General features: G+C 45.7%; 1 protein-coding gene across 1 annotated transcript in view; it reads left to right on the top strand.

Annotated features, from left to right (window-relative positions):
- Nucleotides 1-14,215: 14,215 nt before the first annotated feature.
- LOC139051311 (uncharacterized) overlaps nt 14,216-17,107 on the top strand; it is a 138,263-nt gene continuing 135,371 nt past the window's right edge. Inside the window, exon 1 of the mRNA XM_070528317.1 lies at nt 14,216-14,480. The gene's annotated coding sequence lies outside the window, so the exon portion shown is untranslated. The remainder of the gene's footprint in view (nt 14,481-17,107) is intronic.

Here is a 17,107-nt window from a genome sequence, read left to right as displayed (position 1 = left end):
GCATGACCTTACATTTGTTAATATTTAATTCCATTTTCCAAGTTTTACACCAATTAGAGACCAAATTAAGATCGGTCTGGAGATTATTAATGTCGTTGAGGTTACGTATTTCGCGGAAAATTACACAGTCGTCAGCAAAAAGGTGGCTGGCAGAAGATAGGGTGGACGGAAGGTCATTAATATAAATTAAGAATAGAAGGGGTCCAACGACGGATCCTTGTGGTACACCAGATAGAACGTTAGTAAGCGGTGAAGTTGAGCCATTAGTGAAAACAAACTGCCTGCGGTTGAGAAGGAAAGATTGAATCCATCTAAAGACATGTGGATCAAGATTAAGATGACTTAATTTATAAAGCAACAATTGATGGCATACTTTGTCAAAAGCTTTCGCGAAATCTAAAAAGATGCAATCCGCGAAAGATGACTGGTCAAGAATGCGATGCAATTTATCAGTGAATGAGAGTAGCTGCGTTTCGCAGGAGTATGTTTGACGGAAACCATGTTGCGTAGAAGAAAAAAAACAGTTATCATCAAGAAAGGTGGCGATGTGTTTGAAAATTATATGTTCTAGTAATTTGCAGCATGTGCTAGTGAGTGAAATGGGACGATAATTTTGAGGCAAGTGCTTATTACCGGATTTGTGAAGTGGGACCACCTTCCCGATTTTCCAGTCGTTAGGGAGACTTGATGAATCAAGTGACTGCTGGAACAATTTTGTTAGTATAATTGAACTAAGCGGCCGGAACGAAGCCTCCCTTCTCCGCCGGCCAAGAGGGGAAAACGCGCTTTCCGATCGCTCAAGGTTGCGCGGTCATAGTAATATAGCTCTAGCGTCTAGGAAAAGCTTAAACAGGTTCGAGGGCGGCACGCATAGCGTGGGAAGCTAGCCGCCAGAATACCTATCTCAAGGACTGCTGCTGACGAGGGCGAAATACCTTCGTGTAATTATAATAACCCTAATAGGACTACTTTCGAAATAACAAAAAAGAAAAGAAAGGAAACGGCCCAGAAGGCTATACTACGAGAGCTATGACTGATAATTTTCTATATATATGTGTATTCATCTCATCTATGGGATCTAATGCGCGCGTTGTTGCTTTGTCTCTGCGTGTATTAGTTAAGAGAGCCAGTTCAAGGGCGGAGAAATGAAGGAAAGGAAGGCAAAATTGCAGCGCCGTGGTTTTAAAGCACACCCGTGGTAGAGAAACGGAAGGCGATATAAGCGTGCGTGGCTATGATACGTACACGATAGCACAGCAATCAGCACTCGAATATAATTAAAACCCTAATAATAATTGTACATATTCATCTCATCTATGGGATCTAATGCACGCGTTGTTGCTTTGTCTCTGCTTTGTCTCTGCTTATAAGGCTTATTTAATTCTTTCAGCTAGCTCTTCGGATGCTTACATGGAGTAGGGAGTGATAATTCTTTAGTTTTGTTTGGGATAGTGGTCGAGGTCGGCTTTGCGTGAGTGATTTGGCGGACGTGCTCGTTGAGCCTAAGGACGTAGGCCTAGCGATGAAACCGAAGAAAGGGAAGGCCGCGGGGGACGCGGAGCAAGTGCAGTGCGACGAGTGCTTGCGCTGGTGCTCCCTCGACGAGACCAGTTTCCAGAGCTTAGCAGACGCGGAGGAGTCTAGCTTTACGTGCAGGCAGTGCGAAGGGGTCAGGGAAGCAGTCCAAAAACAAGTTCGAAGAGCTGAAAGCAGACCTGAGGGAGGAGCGGGAGAAGCGGGTAGCTTTGCAGGCGAAAGTCGCCGAATTGTTCAAGGTGGAAGCGGTGCAGGCCGCGCAGTTAGTAAGGACCGTGGCCGAGCTTGACGAAGAGAAAGAAAGGAGCGCCGAACTGAAAAAGCGGCTCGACGCACTTGAGACGCGTGCAGCGGAGAATGTCGGGTCAGGACACCAAAGCGGTGGCAAAGACTCAGAAAGTAGGGTAGACCCTACAGGCGAAGTGGGAGGCAGGGAGCCCAAGCAAGCGGTCGCCAGCTCGCCGCCGGTGAATCGGCGTAGCTATAGTGAAGCAGCGCAACACGCCCCGAGTGAGGCGACGCTGCAGCCACAGGAAGCTAGAAAGAGCGGCACCTACCTTGAGGCCACGCGGAAAAAGCAGGAGCCCAGGGGACAATGCCCTTTGTCGAGTCAGAATCACGCGGAAAAGGACACAGGGAAGCAGGGAGAGGTAGGAGAGAGTGAAAGGGTGATTATCGCTGGCGACTCAAACATGGCTGGGTGCTCAAAAGCAATTGTGGAGAGGGTGAAAGGCGACAAAAGAGTGGCGGTGGGCACATTTCCAGGGCGGACACTGAGTGCTGTCATGGAGCGAGCAAAAGAAAAGCTCACGGAAAGTGCCCACGTACGCAACCTTGTCGTAGTACCAGGTGGGCTAAATGACGTCCTAAACAGGAAAGGGCCAGGACTAGCCCAGCGCTTGGCGAAGGGGGTGGACGACTTGCGCGAGCTATCCCCTCAAGTGCAGATCGTGGTGTGCACGGTGCCGGAGGTGCCTGTGCGTGACAGTCACGTACAGAGAGCCGTAATGGCTGCCAATGAGAAAATATGGAAAATGAGCCGAGAGAAAGGCTCCGAGGTTGTCGAAGTAAACAGGGAAGTGAGAAGGTGTGGTGGTTTTAAACGAGATGAGATCCACTTGAATTACAGGCTAGCACGAGAAGTGGGCTGGCGACTTGGGGGTCGCGCTGTTGCTTTTTTAGGGGGCGCGGGCGCTCAGGAGGTCAGAGTAGGTAGTAATAAAGAAGGTCCCCTAGGGGAACATCAGCAGAGCATCGCCGTCGATAAGAGAAAAAGGAGGAAAGCAAGAACAAGAGCTCGCCATGCAATAGGCTACATAAACATGCAGGGCGGCAGAAGAAAGGAAAAGTGGGCAGAGATTGAGGAGCAGTTACATAGAGAACAAATAGGGGTGTATGCGGTTACAGAAACGCACCTTAGAGACTCAGAAGAGCCGCCAGTTATTGAGAATTATGTATGGGAAGGGTGCAACAGAACTAAGTCGGAAAGAAAGAGAGAGGGAGTCGGAATGCTCATCCATCAGGGAGCCAAATGGAAAAGAGTAAATTCACAATGTCAAGAGCATCTTTGGTTATCAGGTACAATGAGTACGAAAAAAAACTTGGCTTGGAGTTACGTATTTGTGGACCGGAAAAAATTGCACAGAGAAGAATAAAGAGTTAGTCGAATGCATAAGCGCTGATATTAAGGGTCTCGGGAGTGGTGCTGAAATTGTCCTATTAGGTGACATGAATGCCCACATACAGGATTTAGATGGCTATACCGACAATAACGGGAAGTCAATGCTAGACCTTTGCGAGCAACATAACCTCGTGATCGTGAATACAGGGCCTAAGTGTGAAGGACAGATCACGTGGGAAGTGGGAAACCGGCAATCGACCATTGATTACTGTCTGATGACAGAAGGAATTCAGGATAAGTTGAGAGAAATGGTCATCGATGAGGAAGGGTTTAGCAGCATAGGGAGTGACCATAAACGCATCATTTTGAAAATGGCATATGTAGCTGGGAAAGAGAGCAAGGAAAGCACAATGGCCAGTCCAAATTTGAACGCTGAACAAATTGCAAATACAGTCACTAGAGTTGAAGAAGAACTTGGCAAGTGGCCAAGTAAGGAGTGGGAATATGGTGAGCTTCTAAGTGTAATAACGACAGAAATACGGAAAGAGAAACAACATGTTCGTTGGAAAGAAAAAAAGAAACCGAAAAGCTGGTGGAACAAGGAGATACGAGAAGCGATCGCCGAACGACAGAAAGCATCTCGAGAGCACAGGCAGGCAAAGAAGGCGCAGTTGCCACAGGATGAAGTAACCAGTAAATGGGAAATATACTGGGAGAAAAAGTCTATGGTTCATATACTGGTGCAAGCAAAATTAAAAGGTGAAAGTGAACGTTGGTTGTCAGAAATACGTGAGAAAAAGAAGGCCGTACCTAGAATATTTTGGAATCACATAAAATTATTAGGCAGGAAGTCACCAACAATGCAACAACATATCCTAGACGAAGATGAAAACAGACTGGAAGGAGAAGCGGCAATAAATTACATCCGAAACGCAACAGCCGAATCCTTCCAAGGCAATGACGAGGTTGTACTTGAGGAAAAAAATAACATGAAAGAGACCCAAGTGGAAAAGGAGCTGGTGCTGACAAATTTAAACTGGAAGAAAGCGGAAGAGAAAATTCCTAAGCGCACAGCCACAGGGCTAGACGAGGTTCCCGTTAGGCTGATAAATGAACTGGGACCAAAAAGTAAGGAAGTTCTGGTGAAAGCGGTGGAAAAACTTTTAAGAGATAGACGAATACCAGACAGTTGGCGAAAAAGTAGAATGAATTTAATTTATAAAGGTAAGGGGGAGAAAGACAGAATTCACTCGTATAGACCGTTGACCATTACATCGGTAATATACAGGCTAGCAATGCAGGCAATCAAATTAAAGCTTCAAGCATGGGCAGAGAATAATGGCATTTTGGGAGAGCTTCAGAATGGCTTTAGAATAGGTAGGCATTTGGATGATAACTTGTTTGTTCTTACTCAGTGTATCGAAATATCAAAAGCAGAAAGCAGACCGTTGTATGTGGCCTTTTTGGACATTACAGGAGCATACGACAACGTAGACCCCAACATTTTGTGGGATATTCTGGAAGGGGAAGGCTTAGGTAACGATTGTCTACAGCTTTTGAGAGAGATTTACCTAGAAAATACCGTTTGCGTTGAATGGGAAGGGATGAGAAGCGCGGAGAAAGTTCAAATCAACAAGGGACTGAGGCAGGGGTGCCCTTTATCCCCGCTGCTGTTTATGATGTACATGGTGAGGATGGAGAGGGAGCTAGAAGGAAGTAATATCGGGTTTAATCTCTCATACAAACAGGCAGGTACAGTAATAGAGCAGCAAATTCCAGGTTTATTTTATGCGGACGACATTGTGTTGCTCGCTAACAAGCAAAGTGATTTGCAACGTCTGGCTAATATCTGTGGACAGGAAGGCAACAATTTAGGTTTGGAATTTAGTGTCAGAAAATCAGGTGTTATGGTATTCAATGAAAACAGTGAACAGACAGTGGCAATACAGGGCCAAGAAATACCTCGGGTAACAGAATATAAATACCTTGGTATATGGATAAACGAAGGCAATGGATATATGGAAGCACAGGAAAAAACCATAACAGTCAAGGGGAAGAGAAATGCAGCCATAATGAAGCACAGAGCGCTATGGGGATACAATAGGTACGAGGTCCTACGAGGTATGTGGAAAGGTGTAATGGTTCCAGGACTTACTTTTGGAAATGCGGTTGTTTGCTTTAAATCAGGGGTACAATCAGGGCTCGACGGGAACCAAAGGTCAGTGGGTCGCCTCGCATTGGGCGCTCACGGGAAGACTACAAATGAAGCTGTGCAGGGGGATATGGGCTGGACTAGTTTTGAAGTGAGGGAAGCTCGCAGTAAAATTGAGTATGAAGAACGGCTGAGGAATATGGAAGAAAGTAAATGGGCTGGGAGAGTGTTCAGGTATCTGTACAGGCAAAACATTGATTCACAGTGGAGGAAAAAAACTAGGAAGCTTACCAGCAAGTATGCGGCCTGTGGGGTGGGCAACACAGCAACAAAGAAGGTCAAGCGGAAAGTTAGAGAGGCTGAATTAATCTCACGGGTGGCGGCAATGGAAAAGAAACCTGCCATGAGTAACTACTTAAGAGGAAAAAACGAAATCAGGAAAGAAACCATTTATGATAACTCAAAGGGAAGCTCATTACTTTTCGAAGCGAGATCGGGATGCCTTGAACACGCACCTATAAAGCGAGATATAAGAAAGAAGAAGCATGTGCTTGCTGCGGTAAAGCTAGGGAAACTATGGAGCATGTTTATTAGAATGTGGAGACGTCTATCGAGCGGTCGATTTAGGCACCACTGGCCTCCTTGAAGCCCTTGGGTTCAGCGGAAGCAGTGGTAAAGCAAACAGGTCCGCAATAGACATTAGTAAGTGGCGATTGGAGGATTGGTGGAAGAAAAGTAGGGAAACGACAAAAGACGGAGACGTACAAAAACACAGTTCGCAATAGGGGATCAGAAAATTTGAATGTGTTAGTTCATAGTGTTTTTTTTTCTTTTCTTTTTTCATTGGTTAACCTAGGTAGGATATCAGGCAGCACAGTAGCAAGAGCTTGGTGGCGCGACCCACCGCCCCGTTCCAAAGGGGACGCTCATAACATCCATCCATCCATCCATCCATCCAATAAAACCCCTTAAACTATAGAGGCTAGCCTCTGTACTTAAACTTCGTAAAGTAGCGACTCTCCTCCTCTGCCTGCGCTCCTCCTCGTTTCTCCTCTCTTTCCCGCATCCTCCTCGACCGTTGCGCCGCCTACACCACTCGAGCGTAGCAGACGACCTTTCGCAGAGTGAATGCATGCATAGCAAGGCGGTGTGCTTTAAGCGTTCGCGTTGGCTTTCCAGCTCCGAGTAGCTTCGTGTACAGCACATAATTTCTATATGGACGGTTATACGAATTCAGTGATGGCAGCTTTTCTGTTCGGTTTTGAGAACTATTTTTTTGTTTTCAAGTAGCTGAACGAGCGCTAACGCTGTGCCATGACGACTCTGAATGTATCGCGTGTGCTATAATTAGGAGTTGTATCTGTGCAACGTTTACCAAGCGTATTCTCTTGTCACTGTGCGCCGCGTATCTGATGCACGCGGTCATTGTTCACATGTGCTATTGTATCGCTAGCCAATCGCATGCCTCGGCTGCACCCATGCTCCCTTTATAAGGCGAAGCCACTGAATCGTTCCTGTCTGTTATGTTCATGTTGCTGCCCGAATAAATACTTGACTTCACGGCGTCTCTGGTCAACATTAGGCATGCAACATCTGTCAAGTGCGTGTCGCAAGATCTTGTTGCAAATTGTTGTAAATAACACATTTACAATCTAATGCCAACATCCTGACCTCCAACAAGCCCCATGTAGCCTAAATAATCCGCGCCATTGGTACCATGTGAACCTGCGGCACGTACAAAGAACGACAGAGGGCATGAACGATCGCTGCTCTTAAGGTTCGAAAGGGTTTTACAAGCTACAGTGCCGCCAACTTGCGTCCTTGCCACTCTTCTAAGCGAGCGCAAAGGCTCAGAGGTGGGCGATGGTGCTATTATGTTTGTCATGCCTAAATGTCGACATAAATACACGTGGCCGATCATCGAGTCGGCATTCTGCGTAAATAGAAAATGAAATCAGTTTTTTTAGCATTCGTTCGCGAAGCGGGAATGCAGAAACAGTGCTTCATTCGGGATCAAACAGGTGCATTATTTTTTCAGGTTAGTGACTCATCACGAATAACATTTCATTGTGCGTTAGCTCATCCGTCCACGAAGTGATGCACTTGTCGCGAACCGAGTTGCACTAAGGTGCATGCATTGAGGAGGGTTGCGCTCGCTCCGAAACAACATTTGCTACATATGACTTCAGTGATAACCGCGCGAAGAATTTCCGCGCTATGACGCGGCCGAAATTGCAGTAAGTGAAATGATGCAGTCTCTCATATTGAGACACAATTTGTTGTCTCATTACGTGTGTACATCTCATAGACAAACGAGCTAATAGTTGAACGAACGAGTAAAAAAAATTATGGGGTTTTACGTGCAAAAACCAACTTCTGATTATGAGGCACGCCGTAGTGGAGGACTCCGGAAATTTTGACCACCTGGGGTTCTTTAACGTGCACCTAAATCTAAGCACACGGGTGTTTTCGCATTTCGCCCCCATCGAAATGCGGCCGCCGTGGCCGGGATTCGATCCCGTGACCTCGTGCTCAGCAGCCCAACACCATAGCCACTGAGCAACCACGGCGGGTCTTCAGTCTTTCTCATGTTATAGTTTCGAATATCAGTTATTTCCGCCTTGTTGATCAGTTTTGACAGTTCCGCGAATTGCGTAACGCTGTGCGGCCGCCAGTCCCATACAACCGCGTAGAGCGCAGGACTCTGCGATTCTAGACGTACAGCGGTCACCGCGAAAGGTTAGAAAAACACCCACATAAGTACAGCAGAGAAGTGGCTACGTGAGGCGGTTCGACCGATAACTGTAGGAGCGTCATTCAAAACAAGTAATTGTTCTCCACTTCCGGCGGCGTTTTCTCTACTTCCTTTTTAAATAAAAAGATGTTAATCCATAAATATTCTCATAAACAACGGTTAACTTTTTTTATTATTCGCTTTTGCTTGCAGTTTGGTTGTTGCCTTGGCTCTCTCCCTTAGTAGATCGCTTAATTTCTCAACTCCTTGCGATTTTTGTTTCCAGTTGCCAATTTTGCGCGAAAAGTGCTATACAGCTAGGGAAAAACAGACGAGGTAACAGGCGACAGTCATCTTGCTTATGGGTTTAAGGGTTATTGCAGGGTTCCATGATGGACGCTCTTTCACATTATTTTATTTCCCACCATCTAACCCATATCACGTGTATATGGTTCCGGGCATCTGCCAGCGTCGCGGCGAGCCGTAACTCAAGGAAACAATGAAGCAAAGGGATAAGTTAAACGCAATTGGCGTTTCCTCCGGCCGCAACTCGTTCCATAAGAGTACAGACCAGCTGAGTAACAGCCGCATCCCTCTCCTGGTCCCCGGATCAGCCTAAACAAAGAAGGTTGAACTAACAAAAGCAACAGCTATGGGCGTGACGGTTGAATAGATGGTGACAACTGAACGCATCTCGAGTTAATCGCGTGGGTGCGGAATCTACGAGAAAACTGTCCTTCACATTACAAGAGATGCCGATAACTACCGCCATCTAAAAAGAGTGAAAAAGGCATCATAATGCTGAGCGATGAACAGCTGCGAAGTCTCAATCAACATTGATCTGGCGGCGCTTTAGGAATGTGTGAGGAATGGTGGCGTGGGTGGGGAGTGGGGTATGCCACTTGATTTCGGGGGGGGGCCCCGGGCCCCTCCCCCCCCCCCTGGGTACGTGCTTGGTTGCGCCCCGGCATCGGAGCTCTCGATAGCGGAGAGCCACTTGTCCTCATTGATTTGTTCTCTGCCTCGTAACGAGGGGCAACGCCAGAGCATATGGTCTAGGCTAGCGATGTCATTGCAGTGCCTGCAAGAACTAGTGGCATAGGTGTCGGGATAAAGCTTGTGGAATAAAGCTAAGCTGGGATCCGAGCCTGTTTGCAATAATCTGCATGAGGGCAAATGCCTGCGCTCTATTCAACTTCTTGTGTGGAAGGGGAAAGTTTCTCCCACCGTGATAAAAGTGCTGCGCAATTTCATTGTATGTGGTGGGCTGATCTCTGTTCTCCACCACTGCGGGCCGGCGTTGGAGTTCTCCATGGTCGCGGAAAGCGAGACCTCGCGCCTTGGAGTGGGCCAGCTCGTTGAGGTTTGTGGGGCCTCGCATGATAGATCCCATGTGAGCGGGGAACCACGTGAGAGTGTGGGTGGCGATGCTTTTGCCGTCGAGGATGCGACAGGCTTCCTTACACACAGCGCCAACGCTGAAGGCGCGGATGGCTGCCCTGGAGTCGCTGAAGATATTGGCATGTTTGTCGTCCAGGAGGGCCAAGGCAATGGCCACTTGCTCGGCCGCACGTGACGACGTGCTTCGTACCGAAGTGGCGTTAACGGTCGAACCTCTGTGGTTGATCGACACTACCGTGAAATTGTTACTGTTGCCATGACTGAGCCGCGTCAACAAAGCAGCTGCCACCAGGGAGTTCTGTCGCGCGGCGTAGGAGCGCCACTGCCCTGGCCTTCCTTCTTTCTACGTTACACTGGGGATGCATACTGCGCGGCGCGGGCGATATGATGATGCTATCTTTCTGCTCTTTCGGAAGGCCCTGGTAGGCGTCTTCGACAGTCGCCGGTGGGACGCCCATCTCTGTTAGGAGTCGTCTGCCTGCCCTGGTGCCGGAGAGCCTGGGAATCTGTGCCCTTTCTTGCGCTTCTGCAATCTCTTCCAGGGTATTTTGAATACCCAACTGCAGGAGTCGGTCGGTGCGTGTGTAGTTTGGTAGTCCGAGCGCGCTCTTGATCCCCCTCCTTATCATGGCATTCAGCTTGTCTCGCTCGGCCCTCTTCCAGACGTGCATGGCCGCTACGTACGTGAAATGGCATAACAAGAAAGCGTCGACTAGCCTTGACTTGAATAAGATTTTTTTTATAATGGCTATGTATATATGATCCAACCATACTTAACTTCGCACAGAGAGATTTTTCCGTAGCGTACCACCAATTTTCGCTAAATTTGGTCTTGGTGGCTTTTATAGTTCTGCCAGGACAGCGGGCTCAATTCTCTCCCGCACGCATATAACACTCTAGTATATTTGTATAGGTAATTTATTGCGAAAGCCACAATTAGAAATGTATTTCGAACTTCATGTGTACCTACTCTTCACTCATTAGCTTGTCCTTACAGTCACCGAAAAAAAGAACGAATCTGGCTCCTTTATTTCAATGAGGCGAAACGCATGAAAAACCACGCATGAAAAAAGTAAAAAAATAAGATAAATTAAAAAACATAAGGGTTCAATAATTATTCTTAATGCTTCTAAATAAGCCAGAAACGTTAACATTTGGAACGCTGCCTTCAAATTATAATATATATGAAACGCACAGTTCTGTTGGGACATCGGGAAACCTAGCTAACAGCAGCAGCGTGATACTCTCCAACACTTTTTTACAATTGTTTTAATCCTGTGGTTAACCATCACACATAAACTTGGTGGATAGTTGCCCGTATGTTTGCAAAATTTGACCTCAGTTGTAGTTGTAGTTACGCCGGCGCAGCCGTCTAAGTATTACACCGCTCGTAAAATAGACTAATAACGCTATGGACCACTTCTAAACGTATTCTACTGGAAAATGAGCATTTAGCCCACCCATTTGGGACATTGCCTACACATTGGCCATACCCTGCCCCTAATTTTTCAAAGACATAAACAACATGCCTTCTTTAGCTTCCAGAGAACGCCGGAGACATAAACTACGAATCTCGTGTGATGCACGAAAACAAATGGAAAAGCGGGTGTTTATAGGCTAATCTGCAACCTTGCATTTAAAGCAGGAAAGTGAAAGTTTCGCCACGCATTGCACTTAAATTTCTCTCTAACGTCACATCATAAGAAGCCAACAAACGCTGACGCCAAGGACAACATAGGGGAAATTACTTGGGCTTAATAAATGAAATAAAGAAACCATAAATTAATGGAAATGAAAGTGGATGAAAAAACAACTTGCCGCAGGTAGAGAACGATCCCAAAACCTTCGCATGTGGGATTGTTCCTCACCTGCGGCAAATGACATATTTTGTCCCTACCACCTCCCCCCCCCCCCCCCTTTTTGAAAGTGGGGAGAAAATACCCCCGGTAGATACACCTATGTCGCCTTGACTCGTAATTCACAACTACGCAGATTTGTCACGACTCACTCAAACTGAGACTCGCGCCCACTCGAACTCTCTCAGACTCACACACACTGAGACTCACGTGTGTCTCTGGAATAATTTTAATAATCTGCTGTCCTTTGCTTTAGCGTCCATAGAAATGTCAGCAGACAAGCGCCATCGCAATACGTACTTTCACGAGCATTGGTGAATGCAGCTGTTGCGGTAACTTGTCTAGGAGTTCCTTCGGTACAGATCAGACAAGCGAAGTTTTCAAACTTTTCCCGCCAAAACATGATGATGTCACATAGCTTCCAACTGGTTCCAATGCGCTGCTCACGCGTACAACTACGGTTCTACAGTTCTCTCGGAGTAACAAAAACATATACCAAGGGATGTAATCTTTTGTTAGTTGAGCTTCAAAGTTTTAAACACGAAGCTTCCTTGGCAGCTTATTGGCAGCTATCCAAACCGTATGAAATACTCCTCGACAACTTTTTTCTTTTCTTTTTTTTTAATTTACAACCAAATATATCTACAGAAGACGCATATGCAAATTTTCAAAAATATTTAAAACAATGATGATGATAATAATGAACGTAGATGCTGCTGCCTACTGGTGTGCGTAAAAGAAACAGCGCAACAAATTGCATCTGCTCCGAGATATCCCCATGAAGCTTCTATTAGCGGCGAGAATTTGGAGTGGCGCCCTCTTGCGAGTGACGTCACGGCCAGGACGCCGATCGCTGCGGCTCGCTCAGCTGCCGCGCGCGCTCGTTCCCTTCGTGTATGCTTGGGGTGTGGATGTCTGGAGCCGTGCTTATTGAAGGGCATGTCGGCTTCTTTCTGCTGCCATGCCTGAACCACAGTTCCTTCTTCGAAACCACTTGAGTCGAGAAAATTTACGGCTTGGACATGGCAAGCTATGTAGCCTTGAAGGGGTCTACTGGTTTTACAATGCATATGCATGTGCCGTGTCTCTCCATAAATTTTGCGTAAAAAGAATGTCTGCAAATTGAACACGCGAAGTTATGTATGATGCTTCACTAAACACTTAACATTCCCTTGGCATTTAGCTATGAGAGACATTGCATTTTACATGGAAGAAAAATGTTGGTAACTGGCGTCAACGTGTTATCCGTGTTAGAAAAACACTGTTCAGCGAAGCTGTCATCATGATTCTTTACTCTGGTGAGTTGTTCTAGTCAAGTATGGCCATTTATTAATGCTTAAAAGAAAGAATTAGGCGCGCATTTCTTATGAAAACTGTTGCTGCTACTTTCATGCCTCTCTGAAACAGGCCCTTAAAAAACGAATTGCGCATTGCTGATAACTCGACGGCGCGTCATGTTGAGCATTTACGTAGTTAATTCACAAATACCGTAGTAGCAATCACCTGAGAGAAAAGTTTCATGGTTAAGATCGAGAGCCAATCGATTGCAAGCGATTAAATATTTCATGATGGCCAGGCCTCAGTAGCCTTTATCGACAATATGGCGCACACCCCTCATGCAACGGTAGCACCCGACTGTCGGTATGGCGAGGCACCCATTCTTCGCGAAACCCATCAGCTCACTGCCACTTCGAATTGAAACCAGAAAGCATTTCTTACAGCGCCAATTGGAATGCCTAAAGTATTCTCGAGGGACTACAGCGCAGCTTAGATTGCCTAGAGAAGCAAAATTCAAGCACCTTCTGCCTCCCCATGGCTCGATCCAGCGTTGTTTATTTATACAAACGGAGAACTATTCGTTTCGAAACCGACGTCGGTTTCGTTTCGTCGTTTCGTTTTGACATAAAAGAGAACCTCGCAAACCTTCATAAAGAAAACACCACAAGCCTTACATATTTCACTTGATTTTCGACCCTCCACCGGGGAATCATGATATCTTCAATATCTCCCATAGTACGAATGATTGACCCTTCGACTTTTTTCTGGCTGCAACCATTCGGTCCAAAAGGCTTATTTCACAAAAAAATTTGGGGCGAGCTGCCTGTGCCAGTTCGCCAAACAGATTCGTCATGTATATTCCTCAAGCAACTTCTCAAGTGAGTTCGACGTGTGGCACAGAAAAGGGAATATATATTTCTACATTCCTTTTCGTATTCTGCAAATAGCTGTAAGCCTTTATTAGCTTTACTTCAAATTACCGCCACTTAAAATAAACACGTGAAGAACCGTCTAATGTTGAGAAGCAGATAAAGAAGCAATTATAGTCGGGCTTGTAGAATCTAAACTGCAGTGTTAAGTCCTCGTGTTACTGCCGAGCGTTTCTGTGAAGAAATCCAAACATTCGTTATTATACCATGAACCACTCGTAGTGAGCAAACCTGTTTTAGCAGATTAAAATCAAGGTAACTTTTGTAGATGTCATATATAGCCAGCGTTTGTGACATACTTGTTGCACCGCGGCAAGCATGGTATCATAACTGGGTTCTTTCATGCTATGTTTTTGCGGTTGTCGATCCGCGCATGAAAAACCCGCAATGGGCTGATCTGCGCTCCTTCGGCTGGCACTGTAGCGTTGCCTTTGAGAGCTGCATTGTCGTCAAAGAAATGAGCTCTTTGAATAAATTTTTGCGAATTAGGACGTCGTAAAAATATATTTGAGACGACCGTCATAAGTATACAAGCAGAGAGAACGAGGGCGAACAAACGAAAACACTGCAGAATTAAAGCACCCGGACACCGCCCGAACTATAGTCACTGTACCCGAACTGTAGCAGACGACAGGTGCGAGTCCGTGCCCTGACGTCACGTGAGCGGCGCTCGCAGCGCCCCTGTAGTTCGTTCTCGGGGCATGATATGCCCTTGCTGCTGCTCGCGTACGTATGGCGTACGTATGACAGTGCCATGGCGGGAGCTGCGCTTGGGCTGCGTGCAGTGTCGCCGCTCTCGTCGGTGTATTTGTCGCCAGCTGTTTCAAAGGCCCTATTCTGAATGCAGCTGCGGTGGCTCAGTTGCCATGGGGCCTCGCTGCAGAAGCCGAGGGAGGGGCAGCTGTCTCCAGGACGCCGCGACATTGAGGACGGCAGCACTTCTCCCATCCCAAAGCGAAACGGCGCTGCTCCGGTGAGCGCTGGAAATATCGCTTCGCGCAAGGTTTTTTCAGTCCGCGACTTATAATTATTGTGCATAAAAGAAATACTGCTTGAAGTTATTGATCGCAGCACGAGGCATCTGACGCCTTTGCAGAGCTTCTCACTCCCATGTCGCTTGGTGCATCGCCAGCAACGTCCAAGTATTTTGTTGACGCCGCGCTTTTGCGCGAGTACCAGCGCGTTCATGTGCGAATGCGTGTTTACGCAGTTGGCACAGTTGACACATTTGATGCATGTATGCGTCCTACCGCAGTTTCGTTATTATGAAGGACAAATATTCAACTACAGCTTCGTGCGCCGACTCAGAAATCTGCGTGTTGTTTCTGCAGATCTGTGAAGGCGACTGAAACTCATCCACTGTATTCCCTACGCTAAACAGTTCCGCGCTCTTCATAACCTGGAAACGTGTGCGCCTTCTTCATTAGTAACATTTACTCTTTCTTTTGCTGTGGAGGCAGTTCTTTCTTAATACAGCATAATCATCAGTGTAGAAGCTACAAGTCCACGCAAGCAAACTGCCAGTGTATTCTTGCAGCATCCTTCCTAAACAAAGCATACGTTTCTTTATCAAGGAGATCTGGTGTAATACAGCTTGGCGCAGGAAATCAGGAAAGTTCAAGACAAAACGAGGATGCTCTTTAAATCTGCAAGGGGGCCCGCGCTGAACGTTAAAGACAAAACGAGAATGCTCTTTAAATCTGCAAGGGGGCCCGCGCTTTACTAGAGACGATAATTTCGCAGAACAATTGCTGCTTTTCATTTCATTTTTTGTGGTAACTGTAGACTAAAGCAGCCTAGACTTGGCTTAGTTGCGAAAAAAAAAGAACATGTGGCTGGTTGCTACTGTACAGACGTGCAACAATATTCTGTTGCTATTTGTCACGTAAGCTACTTGTTTTCTAAGAGTTGCACTGCAGGTCTGTCACTCACTGAGATCATGTGGTAGCATATGTTTCACAGGAACCATATCAAATAGAAACTTGATATCCTCCTAAGAGGCGAATACAGCTATGGGACATAATCACTTTGCCATATACTTTATATTATCTGCTGGCATGTCACGAACGTGAAATAATTTTTAAACTTTTAAATACTACGGTTAGATGCCAAAAGCCGCATCTCCATGTACATGGAAGAAGTAACTATCTTCTCATGTTAGCTATGTTAAAACTGTATTCGATTGCCTAAATCCAGAAATGAAGATAGAGCTATTTGTAGTGCATTGCCATGTTGCTGCTGCATTCTGGATTTTCATGCAATCTCAAATAATTCTAAATCCACTTCAAGGTTGCTTTCCACCGTCTGTGACAACATAGAGGTTTAAGTCAATTTAGTGTCAAAGTTCTCGAAAGCGGTTGACAAGAATATGAGTAAACCTCTTCCATACAGTTCCGTATGCATTGGACTTCATATCCCGAATGAATGTTTTGAGTAATCACTTCTGAGTGAATTTTGAAGAACAAAAAGGAAATTGAAGGCAATGTGCAATATATTATGCAAAGGCGATATGTGAGCCAGATGGGCTATGATAGTCATTTCATGACCCAGGAACCAAATGCGTACAGGACGAGGGCCTAGGTGTGCCCTTCTATTATAGGTCATTCATTTTATTTGTTCACATGTATCAATTTATTTGTAACTTGGGGATAGTGACGTGATTTCTGCCATTCATGAAACTTTCATTTAACCTATTTCACTTCAAAACACAGCTATAAAATGATTACAACAATAAATAATGGTCAAATGTAGCTATATCGCGTGCTGATTTTACATAATGAACACAAGTTAGTTGTTTTTAGCCATTCTGTATATATCAGATTACTGTTAAGCTGCTTACATCTCAACCAACTGAAATTCATTCAGAAGATGTTGGAGGAACATAGCCATCTACTTGGGAATCAAGTATGTGTGTGCCTCCAGATGAGCACATATTGACAAACCAATCATGTGGCTTACATGATACAGAGGAGAAATCATTGCTCAATATGCATTATTATGTTTATGCTCAATTTGCCCACACTGCATGTGTGCCTGTATTCTCTCTCTTATGCGAGATCACAAGCTCCACTGTGAACTATCACAAGTTCTGGATTGTGCTGGCAGCATACTTTAATTTGAACTTGTTACCACAAGTGTGTACAGGTACACATAGACGGTTAAGCATGTTCAATTGCAGTGTCTTGTATAAACAGCTGCTATGTGGTATGTGCGGAAGATTGATAGGAGTACTAGTGTTATCATTTAATTTTTTTTTTCTTTGCAGATAAAGATTGTTGAACACATGAGCACTGAAAATCATGGTCATGTGTTCAACTGTGGTATGAATGAGGATTGGTACCTATGTGTAACTATTAAGTGCGGTGTCCTGTTCGCTGTTCCTCTTCAGCTTTCTTTTTTACCGTTTCCTTAAAGGGACACTAAAGAGGAATAATAAGCTGTACTAATCAGTTATGGTTCTCCAATATAAAAATGGCCACCCTTACTGTCAGAAGAGGCTAGGTAATCCTGAAAAAATGCAAGAATAGAGGTAGGTGACTCTGAAGTTCCTGCTCCAGCTGGTTGTGTCATGAATTTCGACAGTTTCGACAGCATCCTGTT

This window comes from Dermacentor albipictus, unplaced genomic scaffold, assembly GCF_038994185.2.
Source record: "Dermacentor albipictus isolate Rhodes 1998 colony unplaced genomic scaffold, USDA_Dalb.pri_finalv2 scaffold_11, whole genome shotgun sequence".
NCBI classification, from domain to species: Eukaryota; Metazoa; Arthropoda; class Arachnida; order Ixodida; family Ixodidae; genus Dermacentor; species Dermacentor albipictus.
The sequence above is the reverse complement of the archived record's forward strand: the minus strand, read 5'-3'. Positions and strand labels throughout refer to the sequence as shown.